This window comes from Ochlerotatus camptorhynchus, unplaced genomic scaffold (genome assembly GCF_037179485.1).
Source record: "Ochlerotatus camptorhynchus isolate MF236.1 unplaced genomic scaffold, CSIRO-AGI_Acam_v1.1 ptg000389l, whole genome shotgun sequence".
Classification (NCBI taxonomy): Eukaryota; Metazoa; Arthropoda; class Insecta; order Diptera; family Culicidae; genus Ochlerotatus; species Ochlerotatus camptorhynchus.
The window spans coordinates 382319-397860 of NW_027040876.1; the positions used below are offsets into that span (position 1 = coordinate 382319).

The 15542-nt window shown below is 40.2% G+C and overlaps 1 protein-coding gene across 2 annotated transcripts in view; it reads left to right on the forward strand.

The window, feature by feature from the left end:
• Nucleotides 1-15542, forward strand: part of alpha-Man-Ia (alpha-Mannosidase class I a) — a 122031-nt gene that overhangs the window by 52896 nt on the left and 53593 nt on the right. The window contains exon 1 of one of the 2 annotated variants that reach the window (XM_065233096.1): nt 14746-14973. The exons of the other annotated variant lie outside the window; for it this stretch is intronic. The gene's annotated coding sequence lies outside the window, so the exon portion shown is untranslated. Of the gene's footprint in view, nt 1-14745; nt 14974-15542 lie in introns of those variants that run through there. 2 annotated transcript variants of the gene reach the window in all.

Below are 15542 nucleotides of genomic sequence, written 5' to 3' on the forward strand. Positions count from 1 at the left end.
TGAACCTGTAGAAGGATAGTATGATTCACCCATCAAGAGGCATCGAGCGAGAGAAGAAGTTCAGATCGAACGGTATTCTGGTGGGTTCACTTCCCAGCCGCTGACCCAGGCCAACCGAGCACGTTACCCTGTGTGTGTTTTCTGAGGACTCGAGGAGGTGCGCCGTTGTTACTCTTATGGTGTCGCAGCGCTCGACCCGTGTACCGTGCCCCAGTGGTGTGCAGTGCCAGTCCGCGATGATTTGCCAACCCGACACATATTCAGCAGTACCTTGCTAGTACATGGGATATACCCAAACCAATGTTTACGGGTCATTTGGTGACCACTCAGAACCAATAACCAACATTTATATAACAAAAATCACCATTTATTACATTCCATATGGTAGAAGAGAAAAGACGTGGTGTACTATGATGAAATTTACGTAGCAATCAATTTTACTTATGTTCTGGAACTTCAATACATCACAACTCACAATTTTACTACATTCCATATAGTATAAGAACCAATCTAAGCATATTTTGATCAAATTTACGTAGCAATCCATTTTACGGATGTTCCGGATCTTCCGGCGGGCCATCTGAAGATCACTTAGATCCAGGCTTGCCTAAACTTCTCGAACTCAGATTATGCCGTATAGATGCTCATTCATCGTGAGCTAGTTCATTCCTCACATATAAAGAGCAATGATGCCGAATTCAAAGAGCGTAAAAGAGCTCGAGCTCAGATTGATGCTCAAGCTAGACTTTCACAAACACGCATCACGATGAGTGATGCGGGGTTCGTTCTTGGGTAAGGTGTGAATTACCATCGGCTCTGCTCACCAAACAACAGGTTGAACTTTGGGATGGACTCGGTGAAACGGTGAGCTTCGTTATGCATTCGGAGAGAGCAGGCATGGATTGATGCACGGTTCTTCCGTTCAATATTATGATACACAACAATACATTCAACGGACTAGAGGACCATTCCCAGAGAACGTAACATTTTGAGAGACTGATGTTTTTTTAACTTGGGATTATGGATTACCCCCTGGTGATGTTTTCGTATTCTCCTGTTGCCTTTTAACATGTTCATTCATTCAATTTGCTACCCTCGCTGCACACACGGTAGCTCGGAAATCTTTCTGGACCAACAATTGAAATAGGAGGAACAACCCAACGTAAACAATGGATTCAAACACAAAATTCTCGAGAATCAAAGCTGAAATTGCCATTCGACAAAGGATGTTTGGTCTATCGGATGATGGTGTTAGATTGTTTGGTTGATTTTCGAGGTATTTGTGTTTAAAGCCATTGTTTACGTTTGGTTGTTCCGCCTATTTCGATTGTTTAAATCAGGTGGACTCTGAATCGATTAATTCATAACCTTCAGTTAGCTAGTTCATCTCGTATTGGTTGCAAGATGTCGTAGAAACGCAAATCAAATTTTGGTACGACTCTGTTCTTCAGCAAGTTAGGAGATTCAGCAGATGGTGAATTAAAGTATATCTCCTGTGAGAAAAAAATTAAAACAAAACACAACTTAAATTTGAAAAGAAATTTAAATCAATGTTAATTGAAACGTTATTCAATGAACGCGTGATAATTATAGGTAGTATAATTAACGTTTAAAATAATCCGCTGGGCTAAAAATGTACTTACTCTACCTAAACATTCAGCATAGCATTAAATTTGCAATGTGCAACTCATACATGATAGAAAGCGTGGAAGTTTCTATCACCGACTCTATGTTTGTATTCCCGGCATAGCCGATTTTAGTTTTCAACACAAGAGATGATCCGCTATACGATGACAAGACAGTTAAAAGTGCCGGAATCGTGTTTCAGTTTACAAACACGAGAGCTATTCGCTTTGCCTAAAATAGGGGTGTTTGACGAGAATATAGGCAATTACCCTAAGAATACAATTGCCACTTTGGAGTTAGGGAATATATGCATACGTTCCATAATGTTTTTTTTTTAATTTCTTGGTTGTGCACTTCTTTCTCGAATACAATACAAAATCACTAATTCATGCGCACTGGGAGAAGCCATCAAGCGCCAAGCTCTCTACGAATACATCACTAAGTTTACTGCTTTGCGAGAGCGCATCACGGTAGGTAGAGTCGATGTACACCCGAAAACGAGCTCCGCATCCCTCTCAGCGATGCGGGTTGGCAAGACCCCAGCTTGGCATCAAGTATAGTTCAGTGAGAGAAAAATATATCATCATCAAAATATGCTGGAGCTGAGCTTATTGATGACTCTTGATGGAGCTTTTGGCAGGCCTGCTTAGATCCAATTAGCAGCTTATATATAAAAAAATACAAATTTTACTACATTTCATATAATTACAGATCAAATCATGGCCTACATTGATCAAATTTAGAAATCAATCAATTTTACGAATGTTCCGGATCTTCCGGGGGACTATCTGGTGACCATTCGGAGCCAATATAGCTAATATATATAAAAAAATCACACATTTCACAAAGTCGCAGACACAAATCAAGGCATACTTTGATCAAATTTACTTAGCAACCAATTTTACGGATATTCCGGTGGGCCATCTGATGACCACTTAAATCCAATGACCAGCTACTACACCAAAAATCACAATTTTACTAAATTTCATATAGTTGCAGATAAAAATCATGGCCTACTTTGATCAAATTTAGGAAGCAATAAATTTTACGGATGTTCCAGATCTTCCGGTAGGCCATCTGGTGATCACTTAGAAGCAATGACTGATTAATTTATCAAAAATCACCATTTTATTACATTCCATATAGCATCAGAACAAATCAAGGCCTACTTTGATCAAATTTACACAACAATCAATTTTACAGATGTTCCGAATCTTCTGGCGGACCATCTGGTGAATATATACAAAAATCAAGGCATGCTTTGATCAATTTTTTTGCAGCAATCAATTTTACGGATGTTCCTAATTTTTCGGCCGATCATCTGACGACCACTCGGAGCAAATGACCAGCTAATATATCAAACATCACAATTTTACTTCATTTCATATAGTTGCAGAGAATAATCAAGGACTACTTTGATCAAAAATACATAATAATCAAGATTAAGGTTGATCCGGGTCACTAGAAGGCCTTCCGGTGGACACTCAGTATTTAGAACCAGGTTGTGGGTTGGTTTTGTTTATTTATTCAGCACTACCCATATCCAGAACAACATGTGAAAAGGGCATACAAGCTTTTTGTAAACAAACATTTGTAGGCCCTTTTCTCACCAACCGAGGGTCGCCCACGCAAACCAGCAATATCATCGGGAAGGGGAAAGTGTCCCCTACCCGGTGATGTTAAAGGTTTGCGTTGGTGTCATATGGGTGGCGAGAAAAGGGCATAAGAAGGTTTGTTTACAAAAAGCTTGTATGCCCTTTTCACATGTTGTTCTGGATATAGATGTCTGTTGCTGTGGTTTTCCAGCATAACCTTGTTCTAGACGACTGGTGCCTTTCTGATCCCCCGATGGCCTCTAGGAAACCCGGAATAAAACCGAAACCACTTGGCCAAACTGTTTCAATTTTCAGTAGACCATAATTTCGAACATTTTCCTACTCACTGTGAAAATGTCAGCCAATTTCATGGTGAAACAAAAAAATTATACACATGCAAACATTACTGTTTGTATGCCTGTTAGGATTTCTCCAAAAGTAATGAAGGTGGTGTTCATTTGAAACGCTAATAACTTTTCGGGGTTAACTCGGATTCACATCCAAGATGCTTCCAATACTCCAAAGGTTCTATATTTTGTACACGAAGAAAATCGACCAACTACAGCGCCACCTAGAGCCACGAAGGTGAAAGTGGCTCGTTCCCCCGTACATTTTGTCAATTTTTCCCATACAAACTTAAAGCCCTTTGAGCGAGGGTTTCTCGTGCTCCAAATGACTTCATATTTTGGCAGGTTGTTTCTGACCTCTAAAACTACCATTCCAGGGGGTAGCGTTTGAAATTCCAGACTGACTATTTTCGCTAAAACACTCTAATGAAAAGGACCACCCTAATGGAAAAAAGTTAACCACCCGAGTGAAACATCACGTATTAGATGCTTCTTCTTCTTCTTCGCATTTCAAGCTTATTGCATATCGCATATTAGCTTATTGCTTGCTCTCAGCTTAGTGTTCTAGATGCAGTTATTAATTGAGGGCTTTCGATGCCTGTACCATTGGTATAATTGTGTGGCATGCTTCTATGCCCAGGGAAGTCGAGAAATTTTCCAACCCAAAAATTTCCTAGACCGGACCGGGAATCGAACCCAGCCACCTCCAGCATGGTCTTGCTTTGTAGCTGCGCCTTTACCGACTGAGCTAAGGGAGTCCCCATTAGATGCTGGTGATGGTTGAAAATCATATACAAGTACATAGTTGGAGGTGCTTAACGTCAAATATCAGACTTAAAGTGGTCATTTTATACGATAGATGAGGAGATGAAAGTATTTATAGAGGTAATAGTTCCGTTAGAGTACGGCAGTGTGAAAATTGTATATAGAGAGTAGAAATCGGGTTGATCATCTCCTTTACCAAACTCCCCAGTTGGAGAGGGATGATGAGGGGTATCACTCCCCGCCACATTAAGCCTGAATTTGACGTAAAGCATCTCCAACTATGTAAATCGTTAACTTTACGTATGAAGTAATACAAACATGATTAGTTAAACTTAAAAGCCAATTCATCATTGTTCCATATCCCGCCTCTGACTCACGAAAAAAAAAATTAAGTACTAGAAAGTCGGTTTTTAACAAAAAAATGTTTTCGATATAACACCCGATCCGACGTTTCCTGCACTTTTAAGTCATTTGGCATAAAACAAATTTCAAAAACCGAAATTTCATGTACGGCCCTAGGTGATTTTTCGATTAAAAAAAAAACTCAAACTTCGACAATTTTGCGCCACCCCTAAATCAGATTCGATTGAACCCAGATTTTGAACAGGTTTTTTTTCCGACGCAATAAACATTTTGCACGTAGTCGGTTTTGGAAATTCGAGGGTCACTTTTTATCCCATACATTCATTGGCACCCTACTGGTCGTGAATATGTCATCATACACTGAACTGGAACTTTTTTCGTCGAGCTGAACACAACCCCCCCGTGTGACGGCAGATCAATCGAATCAGGCCGTTTTCTCACAAACAAACAGACGTAATTCTTTCGTTCAATTTAAATATCATTAGTTTCGCGAAACTCTCACTACAGCGCTGCCATCCCGAGCAAAGTCGGTTAACACAATGAAAGCAAATCTATATTTAAGTTTGCAGTTCCTATCATAATGAAAACTCATTTTGATTTCAATTGTCACGACATTAGTCTGATTATCGTATTGTGCTTTTATTAGGCAGTCAAGACTTTTTAAATGAAAGCAACTTAACTTGAAGTTCTGTTGTTTAAACTTTAATTAAAGCTCATCTGTCGTTGAACTAACGCTTTTAGTTCTAACACATTTTAGATCATTCGTTATTTTCCCGGGGTGAGATTTGAGCTCAAGTCTTTCAGCGTGAGAAGCATGGAAGCTTACGATTTACGCCAGGCCCGTATTCAGTTAAACATTATGAATGCAAAATCAAAAATCAAATTGATTTCATTGAAAGCAAGATTAGTTTTCCGTTTGATTCAACAGTGTAAAAATTTGCTCTCGTTTTTGCTGATTTAACCGTTAAGTCAACCAAAATGACAAGCTTTATTCCGCGGAACATTTATTTAGTTAGAGCTACGTCTGTTTGTCTGTGGTTTTATCATCCCGTGCGGATAATTGGGAGAAACGCGCGAGTCAGAGAGAGACAAGCTTTTATGCTTCAATTAGACCAGTGTCAACAATGGAGAGTTTAGTAGGCAGTTGGTTCCGTGATGTTTGGTCGTTTGGTTACGTCTTCTTCTTCTTATTTATGTTTATACCGGTCTTGTAAAAGGTAATTGATGGGTAATGTTTGCTTTCCGGTTTTGCTAAAATGGTCGCACTATTGTTGTGCAGGGATTTGTTTTGTTCGTGGTTTTAAAGAGTAACAGCACGCATGGGTGAGTTCGGCGGTCTTGTTTGAATGGATTGTTGAGTTGGACTGTATGACACTATGCTTCTATACACGAATATTAACTAATAAAGCGTTTTCTCATCTTTTCAGGTATGTTATCTTCGAATAAATGTCAGTGACTTCCGAAAGTTGCTTGAAGGTTGGTATGCATACGAACGTGAACATTGTTAAATTAAACATTGATGGCTGGCGCTTTCGTCGAATCATTTAACACTAATTTACTCCAGTCCCGACCAATTCACACCAAGATCTCTACTCAGAGCTGCTCCCAATGCAAAACAAATAACGGCACGTATGATCTTTTTCGTAATCTATTGTTCTGGATAGACTTTTATTTTGCAATCGAATTCCCAGATTATACATCGCCTGATGGTCCAGCTGCGCCGGGTGACCTTTACTGTGTGTGCTATCGCAGCATGTGTATGTGACTTCCGATTGTAGAAACCCCATCATCACTAGCGCTTATCTCCTCTGTCCATTCCCGAGAGTAAACTTATGTTAATGATTTACTACGATCAGCAGTTAGCATTTGCGCGCTGAAGCCTTATCAGCTGTCCAGCTTCGAAAACAAAAACATTTACCGTAGCTCAGAGCAAACTATGAATGTGCACTGCCACATCAGCCGTTTATTGATAACGCGGGTAACCTTTTTTTTTTAATTCCTCTGATTTTCAACGGAACGGAAACTCGCGACCGCAAGCAACTTTGATGCGGGAGAGGATAAACTTGTTGTATTTTTAGAAATTAATTAACATCCGCCATTCGTGCGGTCGCCACCTGAACCGCCGCAACAGGTTTTCGCTCTTCCGCTATCGATACCGAACAAAGCACGGATCCTACACGGCTCAAAACAAAACCTTTCAAATAATAAACTGAGAACAGGTTTCCCAAAGAACCGTATAGCATAAGAGTCAAGCCCTCTTCCTTTCGATTGTGCTGTTTTGCCATCACCGTCAAGAACTTGGAACGGAGCTCACTCGCAACACTCGTTGTGCTTCTTATGAGTATGTCCTGAAATGGTCGGTGCTACCGGTCACTCAGGGTTAATCCAAAATGCTGCCTCAGTGACAAACGAATGAGTTTTTTTTCTTAGAGCTGTGCTTTGCCTCTGCGAGAATCCACTGCGTGAGTATTTAGCAGCAGCAGCGGCATAAAGTGATAATGATGTTGACCTTCTTGGGTGCACTTCTTTGCACCCGTGCTGGTGCTGGTGTGTCCCTGAAACGGTTTATCGAGGTGCTGCTGCTACCAGTGTCAACCAACCAACTAGCGACAGAGCTGAGAGGAGGTTATAGCCCATAATCGCATAACTGTCCCATACGTACACGGTACCAAGCACAGACGGGACTGAGATGCGATTACTGGTAGCTGAGCTCTTGTCGAGTGCATAGTAACCGGTTGGTAATACCGCACTTGAGGGGCGATTCGCGATTGCTTGACAAATTTGAATTGGTCAGGTTTTGTACTCTGTGATATTTACTTTGCGGTTTCTGAAGATTGTGTTTTGTATTGGAGGTACGTCGAAATTCTAGTATATTTCAGTACGATTTAAATCAACATCGTAGATTTTGTACCAGCAAATGGGAAGCTTTCAGATAGCCTTGTTATCCAAACTATATGGAAAAATTAATCATAGTTCAATTCAGTGGCGTCGCCCTAACCTCAATTTACCTGTTTAACAACTCTCAAAACGTAAACAATTGAAGCAATATTGGTTCGAATAAATACAAATCTGTGAAACAAGAAGAGCCTGAGCTTTTTAAAACGGATCACTGATAACGTTTTCCAAAGTTGTTGAACAGGTGAAAAGTGACTTAATTTTAGTAACTGAACAGTTCCACGCCAAATGGCGAATCGAAAAAAAACTCGGCCTTCTCAGATTTGCATAATTGTGTGTTATAAATCTCGTTCACATTTTTACAACAATTCAGCCATTTTGGATGTTGTAATTTTGTTCAAAATGGTGTCTTTGTAATTTTTCAATAAATTGCAGTTCGAAAACATCACTTCTGATCGAAAGTTATAGAGAAAAATAAAGTATTTCTGGGAAAAATATAACAAACAAGGTATTTTAGTTTTAGTAAATTTGAGTGATAAATCCAATAAAGCGTCAAAATCTCCAATATTTCAAAAAGTAAATCTTCATATTTTATATATATTTTTTAAAGAAACTCATAAAAAATGTGGACTCTTGAAAATTTACAAAAATCGTTCAACAAGAATTCGTTGGTAAAATTTGGTTATTTGTGCAAGAATTACATAAAAAAGCTTGTTAACCAGAAGTTTATAACTATGCCCAAAGTTTATGTTCTATGATTTCTTTAAATTTTCAATTGTCCATGGTTTTAAATACTCCAAAAGTTTGTATTATTCATGAGATTTATTTAAAAAAATACATTACAAATATTTAAGGTATACTTTTTGAGACATTTAAGATTTTGACACTTTTTTTTTTTTTAATTTCACTGAAACTTACTTTAAAAAAAACTTACCACGTGAAAGACTTTATCTTTCCAAACAACTTTGTCTCAGACGTCATTTCGATCAGAAGGGACATTTTCGTGCTACAATTTATTAAAAAAATATTAAAGACGCCATTTTGAAATAAATTAAAATATCCAAAATGGCCGAATTTTTGCAAAAATGTAATTGATTGCCCATAATGCACAACTATGCAAAGTTTCGTGCAAATCGGACAAGGTCGAGTCAAAATTTGGATTTTTTTTTAACTTATTTGGTCTGGAATTGGTCAAGTCTAAGATCTCAATGTCTTGAAGTTTCGTATTCAAGATATTGAAAATGTTCAATGTGCCATAATTAATGATAAAATAATGAAATGATTTATTTCAAATTTGTAGTTCAGTGAAGTCCCATTAACTTCACCAAAATTGTAGGAACTTTACAAAAGTTCTGAAGAATGAACGGAAATGCAGAAAATTGTAGTGAATCTTTATAAACAAACTGCGGGAACATAAGGAAAGTTAACATCCTGAAAATATGGAGAACTTACTGGAAGCTTTATGAACCTCAAAGGGGTTCTATTTGCTTCCGAAAAACTGCAGGAACTTTTAAGAAGTTCCTAGAATTTCAGAGAACTTCACCGGTGTCAAGAGAACTTGAGAAAAATTGTGGATACTTTTAAGAAGTTCTAAGTACCTCATAAAAGCTAGATCTGGAGATTTTTGGGGAATTTCAGAGATCTTCAGGGCAGATCCCGCAACTTGAGTTCAACCTTTTGGAGCAGTTTAAAGATGTATAAGCGTGAGTTTAGGAAAATTCAGGATAGTTCCTTAATGTTCTAAAAAAACAAAAACCCTTAATATGTTCCGAGAATTTCAGGGAAGTACAGAGACTTTCAGAGAATTTATGAAAACTTCAGAAATATTTCAGGAACTTCACAGAAGCCTCGATAATTTCAGGGAAGTTTAAAGGTGCAAAAGGATAATTCCATTTATTTCAGAGCAGAACCGAGATCTTCAATTGAATTGAGAGCTTCAGGGAAGCTCCGAGCACATCAAGACATATCAGAGAATCAAAGGGTAATTCAAATAATTTCAAGGAAATTGCAGAAACCTTAAAGAAATTTCGAAAAACTCAGGGAATTTCCGAAAATTTCAGCAAAGCTTCGATTTCTGGAACGCAATAAAAATTATATGAACATCCTGAGAATGTGAAAGTATTTTAAGGGTGTTCTATCATGGAAATTTCAAGAACTTTAAAAAAGGCGAAAATTTAGCTAAGTTGATTGGAGAACATCAACGAATTTCCATTAATTAGAAAAAAACCAGAACATTTAACAAGCACAGATATTTTCAAGAAATTCCAGAGGACTTCTAAAAAAATCGTTATTTTTAGATAGTTTCATTATATTCAGTGAAGTACCGAGTACTTCGAGGACTATCATATAACTTAACTTAAGGAAATTTGCATCGACTTACAATATTATTCTGAGAATTCTAGGATTCATAGAAAACTTCAGGGATGTCCAGATAAGTTCAGGGAAAATTAGTGATTTAAGGCAAAGTTCCGTGAGCGTTTATAAAGTTTATAAAACTTAAGGAAAATTGCGGAAACTTCATAATAACGTCAGGAATGTCTAGACTATTGAAGAAGTTATGAATAAGTGTCGATAAGTTAAAGGCAGTTCCATGAACTTCGAAAAAATCTTGAGAACTTCAGTGAAAATCATACTTCCCTTGCCAATCAGGCTAAGGCCTTGTTGTCCTCTGCTGTCCAAAGAAGTCGTCTCCACTCTACTCGATCCATGGCCACACTTCGCCAGCCTCGTAGTCTGCGAAGGGTCGGCAAGTCGCCTTCTACTTGGTCGATCCACCTTGCGCGATGCGCGCCTCTTCTTCTTGTTCCTGTTGGGTCGCTTTCGACAACCATTTTCACTGGGTCGTTGTGTGGCATTCTTACGACGTGCCCAGCCCACCGTAGTCGCCCAATTTTTTGCAATGTGGACGATGAATGGTTCTCCCAGTAGCTGGTGCAATTCGTGGTTCATTTGCCTCCTCCATGTTCCGTCATCCATCTGCACTCCACCGTAGATGGTACGCAGCACCTTCCGTTCGAAAACACCAATAATCCAGGTCTCGTGGCCGTAGAGGACCATCGGTCTAATCAGCGTCTTGTAGATAGTAAACTTCGTGTGGTGGCGAATTATATTCGACCCGAGCGTCCTCTGGAGTCCAAAGTAGGCACGATTCCCTGCCATACTGCGTTTTTGAATGTCTCTGTTGGTATCATTTTCAGCGGTCACCAGTGAGCCCAAATACACGAACTCGTCGACCACTTCGATTTCGACACCGTCAATCTGAAACGCGTTACGAAAAGTGGTCAGGTTTTGACCACTTGAAACTCTGTCAATAGCGGATGGATTTTAATTCTAAACAATCCAATCGATTGGAAATTTCTCTACGAATCTGCTAAAATGAACACTTTATCAATTTTAAATAGGTCACTATTGAAAAATACACAAATGTCCAACTGTTGCAATGGTGATCAAAATTATCACCGATTGCCTGCAAAAGGCACTTTCACTAACACAGATCTCAAAATCGAATTCCATCCGGTCTCGCCGAACGGTGCTTATTCAATCACCGTTAGTGCGGGTGCCCGGTCGTAATCAGCAGTAGCAGCAGTGATTTCGGCGCGTGGTGTTAAACATTGTTCTCCAATACACAACGAAAAGCATCCCGCAAGCTGCTTGCTATCAAGAGCCCTCGATTCACCGAAGAAGGAGGAAGAAGCCGCACCGCTACTGATCGGATTCAGTTGCTCGTCGTGAGCCGCTGTGGGCCATCTATGCCAAGCTCGTCACCCTCGTTCCAAACAACAATACACCTACAAATTCTTACACTGGCCGAATACCACATGACCTTGTCAATTAACCAGAATCAAGGTAAAGTGTTCTCCAGCAAAAAAATCTCGAAGTTATATAATTGATCGCAAATATCTCGCGAATGGAAAATTTTAGAAATTCCTCCAATCAATTGACGCTTTTTTATTATCTATTGAATAAACCAAAAACTCTGTGCGTTTTGTGAACAAAAATGAGCAATTTTGTCATCAGAAATGAGGTGTTTCCGTGATAGGAAAAAGTGGTTTCCCTAACACAGTCGCCGAATATTGATACCGAGCACGTAATCCTACGTCAAATCTACGGTCGTGTCTTGGATAAATCCTCACACTTTTTCTATTAGTTTTTTTTTTATATTCTGGGGTTTTCAATATTTTACTAAGCCCCAGGATTCTGAAAGTTTTGTAAAGTTTGAGATCTGGGTTTGTTGGCAATTGTTTCTAAATCCAAGATCTGCAAAAGAAGTCATGAGAATTGAGAATCTTAAAAAAAAAAATCTCAGTTCATGACATCCGAGATCTTGAAAAAGAAATCCTTAGCATACAAATTTTAAAAATGTGGTTTATAAAATCTTGATATTTGTTTTACTTTGTCAGCTGGTGGACGGTCGAACGACCTTTCCGAAAACCAAACTGTTCCTCGAGTAACAAGTTGTTTTCATCGGCAGATGTTAGGAGCCGGTGGTACACTGCTCTTTCGAACAGTTTTGATAACCCTGAGAGAAGGCTGATTGGTCGATAACTTGAAGGAGAGGACGGATCCTTCCCAGGTTTCCGGATGGGTATGACTTTAGTTGACTTCCAACACGAGGGGAAGTAGCCAAGTCTGAGGCACGGATTAAAAATCAGTGCCAGATGGTTGTAGAATCTGGAACTCAAGTGTTTGAGTTCCAGATTCAGGATGTTGTCGAAACCTGGGGCCTTCATGTTTTTAGATGATTTGATATAGGCCAACAGTTCGTCAGCCGTATTCTTGGATTCTTCTGGAAAAATGTTAAGAATCTGAAGAAGATTGGTTGCATTTTCAGCAACCTCAGATTCATGAGGGCTGACGATGTTTTGTCCGAGATTATGGGTGCTGACGAAGTGTTGACCTATCGCGGCAGCCTTCTCTTCAGGAACTATCAGATGAACCACTGGGTCGCCGGGACGATCCAGTGGGGTCAGTGGTGAAATGGGCCTAGGCTTGTTATTAAGAATTTTTGTAAGTTTCCAGAAGGGCTTAGCACAATCTGGGAGAGAGCGGATCTTACTAGCAAAATCATTTTTTGTGAGATCCACCATCCTGGCCTGAATGATCTTTGTTGATCGATTACAATTGGTCTTCAAGTTAGGCAGGCCAGTACGCTGGTACTGCCTACGAATGGTGTTACGGAGTCTAATGAGATCTTTGGTAGAGCTGTCAAGGTTCAGAGTGTTACTCACCTGTCTGGATACTGACATGTGTTGTTCCCTGGCCCGGGAAATCGAAAGTTTGATAGCAGCCGGCAACTGATGTTCCGTCTTGCAGCGATGGCCACTCCTCCACCTTGAATAGTTATAACAACTTGAGTAACGGTATGATGTGACATGAGGAGCTCGGTGGCCTTAGAGCAACCGTTTTTGCTTACTGAGCAGATCATCCTGAGTCTAATCTCAAGCCCATCCACATCAATATTCGTCAATCGTTTTATTTGTTAACATGACTACATGGTAATAACAGCAACTCGATGCCTAGTGGCAAACGTTTTTGCTTACTGAGCAGAAGACCGTGGGTTCAATGCCAAGCTCCTTCGCGTTATATGATTGTTAGGATATCAATTCAGCTTATCGTTTACCAAAACGAACCCTGCTGCAAACCCAACCCTCTTACCCAACATCCCTGTGATTCCTCGTGGAAGTGCAGAGGACTCCTCGGCTTCCATCAAAGCGAGTGTCACGTCAACACATTCCTACCCATTCCTTTCCTGACGTGCGTTCAGGCGCGGCTGGCGCTGGTATTGCCTAATTCGAGATCACCAGTTTTTACACATTGAGGATGATTGCTAGTCCCAAGCATCGTCTATTGGTTCTCTGTGTAATTACAGCTGGTCTGGCAATAACAGAGTAGCAACCGTGGGCGGTCAATCATGCTCATGCTCATGCTCAAGATTTAAAAAATTTAGTTTAATAATTTTTCGTCAAATCTAGTTGAAAACTATCATGGACAGCCGAGAATTAAAAATCTTATATTCAGTGGCCACCCTGAATCCGATAACAACTGAAAACAAAATAATATCTGGAATAACAAGACTTGTTATCCAGATGATATCAGGTTGTTATTTCACTTTGCTTGGGAAGCCATCTGGTTCTAGGCCGTAAGACCTTTGGAATTGATTGTCAATACAAGTCTCGAAAGTTAACCTATTAAGCCTCTGCAGTTACCGGTAGTTGGCCGCAGTTGGGACTCAATAACCAAAGAAAAAGAATAGTAGAACTCGAAATATTCCCAGTTGATTGTAAAGATCGCGGCGATTCATTCACTTCTGCTGCAAACGATTCCTTCAAATCACCGTTTCGCACTTTTATTACACTCCAGTCCCGGCAGCTCCACTCTCAAACTCAATTTTATGTATTCCACCTCGTACCGTTTGCCGGCAAGCGCAAGGCAACGAATTTCTTGTACCCGATTTTCGCCATTCATCGATGATCAGCAGTGATGCCAGATTTCTTTGAGCTCAGTCCCTTCAGATGTCATAACTTTTGGAAGTGATGAGTGGGACTTTGGCAACGCGCCATCCGAGTTTCGAAAATCTGTTGAAATGTAATTAATTCATTTTAAATTTGTAATGAAATTTGCCGTACTAAACGTTATTAAAAGTACTCAAAATTTAACTTATAGTACTGCAAATGTGGTTAATGGAATTTAATTACGAAATTACGACTGTAATTAAAGGACTTACAAAGTAGCTAGGTGTAATTCAAGCTGTAATTAATGGAATTAATTGAATTACAGCTTTTGCCTGCTTCGGAATAAAAGGTTACTGCAGTGAATTCATCAGGAAAACCATTAAATCCGTAGATCTGCCATCGCTGATGATCATCTGTGCCTTTATGCACCATCCATAAAAGACGAAGTATATTTTTTATCAATTTTAGACTCCCCTCCTCCCCTCGTAGCGTATTTAGATATACCAAATTCATGGCCGGTCACAACATATCAGCCCTCCCCCCTCCTCACCCCGTAAATGCTACGTCATTTATGCATGCTCTCTTACCGTGCAACGTCCGCCAACTCGTCTTGCGTCGCGTTGCGTCTCATCGCTCGGAGAGTCTCAGAAAGTCAGTCAGTCTTGAATCGATCGCGCCCCGCTGCGGATCGTCGGTGGTGGTGTCTCTTCGCGACAGTCAGTGTGTCTGCCCGTCTAGAACGGATCGAGTGCTCGTCGAGTAATAAAACAAAACATCGCAGGTCGCCTTGCCGGTACAAGGTTGAATCTGCGTGGTCACGGTGCGCGCTGTATAGAGAAAACACCGCAACACCGGATCCAGCAGTTGCATTAACAGCAGTTTCGGAAGCTGCAGTGACGAAAACGTACCTTCATCTGAGTGACGCAAAGTGTATGAAGGTTTTTATTTTTTTTTTTAAAAAAAGGTCTACCATTGACCGTGACAGGCAGCAGCGTTCGCCATCCATACCAGACATCATCAGTTCAATCTTTCGAGATTAACGGCTTCCACCAGAGTAAACTGGTTTGTGGGGATTTTTACTACAACCGATGGAAGTGAGCTCCAGCAAAGGGGTGAAGCGAATGATTTGCAAAAAAATAAACCCCTGAATGCTAATTTACAGACAGCGAGATTGGATTTCGTGGTGCTTCGCGTGGGCTAACGGGAGTGTCAAGCCCCTTCGGTTGCCACCTTTGCAACAGTGGGGCGGCGGTGGAAAGTGAAACTGATACTCGATTGTGCAATCAGCCGTGTCGCGAAAGTGTACTTGAAGAGAGCATAGCGCGCGCGAAAACAGAAGACGGAACGGAAAGAATATGTTAAACCACTTGAAGAAGAATAACGAGAAACTCGAGCTTGGCTGTGCTGACTGACCGTTGGACGACTGTCGACGCATCAGATTTCGCGTTTGCGTTGGTTGGCCTTAAGTGGCACAATGTGACCCATTTCTGCCTACATTT